This window comes from Chiloscyllium plagiosum, unplaced genomic scaffold (assembly GCF_037043375.1).
Source record: "Chiloscyllium plagiosum isolate Xiang-an unplaced genomic scaffold, Cpla_swu_hap1 HiC_scaffold_50, whole genome shotgun sequence".
Lineage (NCBI taxonomy): Eukaryota > Metazoa > Chordata > Chondrichthyes > Orectolobiformes > Hemiscylliidae > Chiloscyllium > Chiloscyllium plagiosum.
Genome location: NW_028270188.1, coordinates 51,134,715 through 51,140,733, shown reverse-complemented (window position 1 = coordinate 51,140,733; position 6,019 = coordinate 51,134,715).

Here is a 6,019-nt window from a genome sequence, read left to right as displayed (position 1 = left end):
GAGAGAGTTTCAGAATTATAGAGATGTTAGGAAGACGCGAAATGCTGTTAGGGAGAGAGTTTCAGAATTATAGAGATGTTAGGAACACACTCAAGTGCTGTGAGGGAGAGAGTTTCAGAATTATAGAGATGTTAGGAAGACACGAAGTGCTGTTAGGGAGAGAGTTTCAGAATTATAGAGATGTTAGGAAGACACGAAGTGCTGTTAGGGAGAGAGTTTCAGAATTATAGAGATGTTAGGAAGACACGAAGTGCTGTTAGGGAGAGAGTTTCAGAATTATAGGGATGTTAGGAACACGCCAAGTGCTGTGAGGGAGAGAGTTTCAGAATTATAGGGATGTTAGGAACACGCCAAGTGCTGTTAGGAGAGAGACAGTTAGAATAACATAGGATGTTAGGAACATCCAAAACACTGTTAGGGAGAGAGTTTCTGCGTTATAGGGATGTTAGGAACACACAAAGTGCTGTTAGGGAGCGAGTTTCAGTATGATAGAAATGTTAGGAACACACGAAATCTGTTAGGGAAAAAGGTTCAGTATTATAGGGATGTTAGAAACACTCAAAGTGTTGTTAGGGAAAGAGTTTCAGTATTATAGGGATGTTAGAAACACAAAGTGTTGTTAGGGAGAGAGTTTTATTATTAAAGGAACACACGGAATGCTGTTAAGGGGAGAGTTTCAGTATGATAGCGATGTTAGGAGCACATAAAGTGCTGTTAGGGAGAGAGTTTTATTATTATAGGGATGTTAGGAAGACAGGGAATGCTGTTAAGGGGTGAGTTTTAGTATTATAGCGATGTTAGGAGCACATAAAGTGCTGTTAAGGAGAGAGTTTCAGTATTATAAGGATGTTAGGAACACTCAAATTACTGTTAGTTTCAGCATTATAGCGATGTTAAGAACACGCAAAGATATGTTAGTGAGCGAGTTTCAGAATTATAGAGATGTCAGGAACACAAAGTGCTGTTAGAGAGAGAGAGTATCAGTGTTAAAAGGATCTGAGGACACGCAAAGTGCTGTTAGGGAGAGAATTTCAGTATCGTAGGGATGTTCGGAACACGCAAAGTGCTATTAGACAGAGATAAGTTCCAGAGCCTGGAACGAAAACAGAAATGGCTGCGGAAGCTCAGCGGGTCTGTCAGTGTCTCTGGAGAGAGAAAGCAGAGTTAGTGTTTCGGTTCCAGTCACCCTTCAACTGGTTCTGCACACATGCGGCCAGACCTGCCGACCTTGTGCAAAGGTTTCTGTGTCTGGTTTCAGATTTCCAGTTCTCTCTCTCCCCTCGCCCCCACCCCTCTCATGACTGGATCGGTGATGTTCATATTCGCTGGATTGGGGAGAAGAATTGGGGGGGGGGGGGCGCGGATATCATTGAAATCTGTAAAATTCTAACACAGTAAAGGCAGGGAGGATGTTCCCGAAGATCAGGAGATGGGAGGGCGCTGGGGTGGTGGGGTGGGCGAGTCCAGAACCAGGGAGTCACAGTCTAAAGGAGACGGGGTTAAGACTGAGGTGAAGCGAAATGTCTTCACCCAGAGAGTGAAGCGGTCGGGAGAGAAAGCGGTCGGGGAACATGGAATGTTTTGAAGAAGGAGTTAGACCGAGCTCTTAGGTCTAAAAGGGTCAAAAGGCAGTAGGGAAAGAAAGCGGGGGAGAGGGGGAATTGGGTTGGATGACCAACCATAATAATATTGAATAGCGGAGCAGGGTTGAAGCGCCCAATGGCCGACTCCGGCTCCTGGTTTCAAATCGACCAAGCTACAGTGAAGGAACGGCCGATATATCTCCAAGTCAGAATGGTGTGGGGTTCGGAGGGGAACTTGCATGGTGTGGTGTTCCTACGTATCCACTGCCCTTGTCCTTCCTGGGGGTACTGGGTTTGGACAGTGTACGCCAGGAACAGTGTGTAATAATGCTGACTGTAATTTGCTCTGTGGAGGAGAAAGTGAGGTCTGCAGATGCTGGAGATCAGAGATGGAAATGTGTTGCTGGAAAAGCGCAGCAGGTCAGGCAGCATCTAGGGAACAGGAGAATCGACGTTTCGGGCATTAGCCCTTCTTCAGGAATTTGTTCTGTGCCGAATTTGATTCCTTGTATAATCTTCCAAGCACAGGGCTGGTAAAATGAAGAACTGTGTGTGTGTGTGTGTGGAGGGAAATGAGTTTTAGTGATAAATCTGCGACTCCCTGCAAAAAACACCCAGAGACACGAATTGGAAGAGAGGACCTTGTCAGTATTCCGATCCACTGTATAACCTGTCAAATCAAAACAGAGAGCTGGGGCTAAAGAAGTAAAGGCAGAGAGTGCTGGAGAAACTCAGTAAGGTCTGGCGGTACGTGTGGAGGCCGAGAGAGAGAGGAGGAGAGAGAGAGAGAGAGGAGAGGAGAGAGAGAGAGAGAGAGAGAGAGAGAGACAGAGAGACAGAGAGAGAGAGAGGAGGAGAGAGACACACACAGAGAGAGACACAGAGAGAGAGAGAGAGATGAAAGAGGGAGAGAGGAGACAGGAGAGAGAGGAGAGAGACACAGAGAGAGAGACAGAGAGAGAGTGGAGAGAGAGAGAGGAGAGAGGAAGAGAGGAGAGAGGAGAGAGAGAGAGGAGAGAGAGAGAGGAGAGAGGGGAGAGAGAGGCAGAGAGAGACAGAGAGAGAGAGGGGAGAGAGAGAAGAGAGAGAGGAGAGAGAAAGAGAATGGAGAGAGACCGAGAGAGGAGAGAGAGACAGAGAGAGAGAGAGGGGAGAGAGAGAGAGGAGAGAGGGGAGAGGCAGAGAGACACACACACAGAGAGGGGAGAGAGAGAGGAGAGAGAGAGGAGAGAGAGAGAATGGCGAGAGACAGAGAGAGGAGAGACAGACAGAGAGAGAGGGGAGAGAGAGGAGAGAGAGAGAAAGGAGAGAGAGAGAGACAGAGAGAGAGAGAGACGAGAGAGAGAGGGGAGAGAGAGAGGAGAGATAGGGAGAGGAGAGAGGAGAAAGAGAGGAGAGAGAGAAAGAGAGACAGACAGAGAGAGATAGAGCGAGAGAGAGAAAGTTAATAGTTCGAGTCCGATGTGACTTCAATTGGTTGTTTCCCCAGCACTTTCTGTTACTTTTCTTATCTTATTATTTAGACTGTCTTCTGCCATCACCCTCCGTCCTGTCTAAATCTCATCCCCTCGGATACCCTCCCCCGCCGACTGAATCTAAGGTATTAAACGAGACTGACTATGACCCGACATTTGGTGAGCAGCTCTCACTGGATCAGTCTAGAGGTGGAGGTTACGGGAAAGGTAGTTGCAATCAGTGTCTCGTGTTTCTGGTTGTATTTTAACCGAGGCGTGTTACCCGCAGCTGAATGGAAAATTCACCGCGCAGTTCTGTCTCTTTGTTACACAGGCTCCTCATGTTTAGAGAATTTGCAGCAGCAGTATACAGGCCATTCTGCAGTGGGCACATGGACTGTGGGCCTAGTGGCCTCTTTCGGTGACGTTAGCTTTCAGTGGATTCTATGCTGTCCAGAGACTCTGTACTGTCCAGATATCCCCTGTGTAGCAGATTCCAACATGACTGTGATATTCCCCGACCAACTGCACTGCCCTGTTTGGATTACGTTTAATGTGTCCAGAGATTAGTTGTAGCAAAGATTGAAGAGGAGGGGGAGGCGTGGGTATTGCTTGAGGATTATTCAGGGGCCGTGACCCCTGCATTTTTCTCTCTGTAACTCTTCCTGAATATACAGAACGGCCGAACTTCCACAGCCCCATGTGCTAAAGAATTCTACAGATTCACGTCCATCGGAGTCCCTACTCCATCTCTGTCTTCAATGGACGACCCTTCGTTCTGACATTGTGCCCTGTGGTCGTAGACTCGCCCTGTTTATAAATAACTGGGGCAGAGTCACCTTCATGTACAGTGGCAGTCGGGGTGGGGTTGAGGGGTGGGGACATTGTCTCCAAAGAGAGAACTTGTGAGAGGAATTTCACCCTCGGCTTTTAGTAATCCGTGTGTGTGTTTGTGTGTGTGTCTGTATCTGTGTGTATACGAGAGTGTGTGTCTATCTGTGTATCTGTGTGTGTGAGTGAGTGTGCGAATGTCTGTGTGCATGTATCTATATGTGTGTGTGAGAGTGTGTGAATGTCTATGTGTTTGCATGTGCTGTGTATGTGGGTCTGTGAGTGTGTGTCTCTGTGTGAGAATGTGTGAATGTGTGTGTGTGCTATGTATCTGTGTGCGTATGCTGTGTGCGTGTGGATGCCAGTGTGTGTCTGTTAATGTGTGTGTAAATGTGTTTGTGTGTGTCTGCGTAGGTGTGTGTTTGTGTATCTGCGTGTGAATGTGTGTGCTATGTGTGTTTGTGTGTCTGTGTGTGTTTGTGTATCTTCGTGTGAATGTGTGTGTGCTGTTTGTGTGTCTGTGTGTCTGTGTGTGCTTGTGTATCTGCGTGTGAATGTGTGTGTGTGCTGTTTGTGTGTGCATGTGTGTGCGTGAGCTATGTGTGTGAATATGTGTGTGTATGTGTGTGTGTATGTGTGTGTATGTGTGTGTGCTGTGTGTGTGTATGTGTGTATGTATGTGTGTATATGTGTGTGTGTGCTACGTGTATGTGTGTGTGTGCTGTGTGTGTGTGCTATGTGTGTGTGTATGTGAGTGTGTGTGTGTATGTGCGGGTGTGTGTGTATGTGCTATGTGTGTCTGTGTATGTGACTCTGTGCGTGTGTATGTGCGGGTCTGTGTGTATGTGTGTGTGCTATATGTGTGTGTGTGCTATGTGTGTGTGTGTGTATGTGAGTGTGTGTGTGTGCTATGTGTGTGTATGTGTGTGTGCTATGTGCGTGTGTGTTTGTGTGTGTATGTGTGTGTGCTATGTGTGTGTAAGTGTGTTTGTGTGCTATGTGTGTGCGTGTGTGTATGTGTATATGTGTGTATGTGTGTGTGTATGTGTGTTTGTGTGCTATGTGTGTGTGTATATGCGTGTGTGTGTATGCGTGTGAGTATATGTGTGTGTATGTGTGTGTATGTGTATGTGTGTATGTGTGCGTGTGTATGCATATGCGTGTATATATGTGTGTGTGTGCTATGTGTGTGTATGTGTGTGTGTGCTGTGTGTATGTGTGTGTATGTGTGTGTATATGTGTGTGTGTATATGTGTGTTTATGTGTGTATGTGTCTGTGTATATGTGTATGTGCGTGTATGTGTATGCTATGTGTGTGTATGTGTGTGTGTGTATATGTGTGTGAGTATGTGTGTGTGTATGTGTGTGTGTGTTTGTGTGAGTGTGTGTGTGTGTGCGTATATGTGTGTGAGTATGTGTGTTTGTGTGTGTGTGTGTATGTGAGCGTGTGTGTGTGTGTGTGTTTGTGTGTATGTGTGTGCATGTGTGTGTGTGCTATGTGTGTTTGTATGTGTGTGTATGTGTGTGTGTTTCTTTGTGTGAGTGTGTGTGTGTATGTGAGTGTGTGTGTGTGTGTGTGTGTGTATGTGTGTGTGGGTGTGTATGTGTGTGTGTTTGTGTGAGTCTGCTTTGTATTCCGGACTCCTTCGACATTTCACTGAGGGCAAAATAAGTTGAGTCTCGGCTGTCAAACGAGGCTGACTGTGACCCGACATTTGGTGAGCGGCTCTCACTGTATCAGTCGAGAGATGGGGGTTTGACTTGAGACGGGAAAGGCAGTTCCAATCAATGGCTTGTGTCTCTGTTTTTCAGCCGAGACGCGTTACCCACAGCTCACTGGAAAGTTCACTGCGCAGTTCTGTCTCTTTGTAGTAGATACCCATCCTCCTCAGGTTTATAGAATTTGCAGCAACGGTTTCCAGGCCATTCGGTCCTTTTACTCTGTGCTGCGTGTTCTTGCGTCACACAAACTGTCTCCAAAATCCTGCTATTCCTTTTCCTTGTATTCCTCTCTCCCTTCTGTGTTTATTCAGTTTCAATGCATCGTTGCCATTCTCCTCCCCGCCCCCCCACTCCCCGTGGGAGCGAGTCCCCCCATTCTCCCCTTCACACCCCGTGGGAGCGAGTCTCCCCATTCTCCCCCCCCCACTC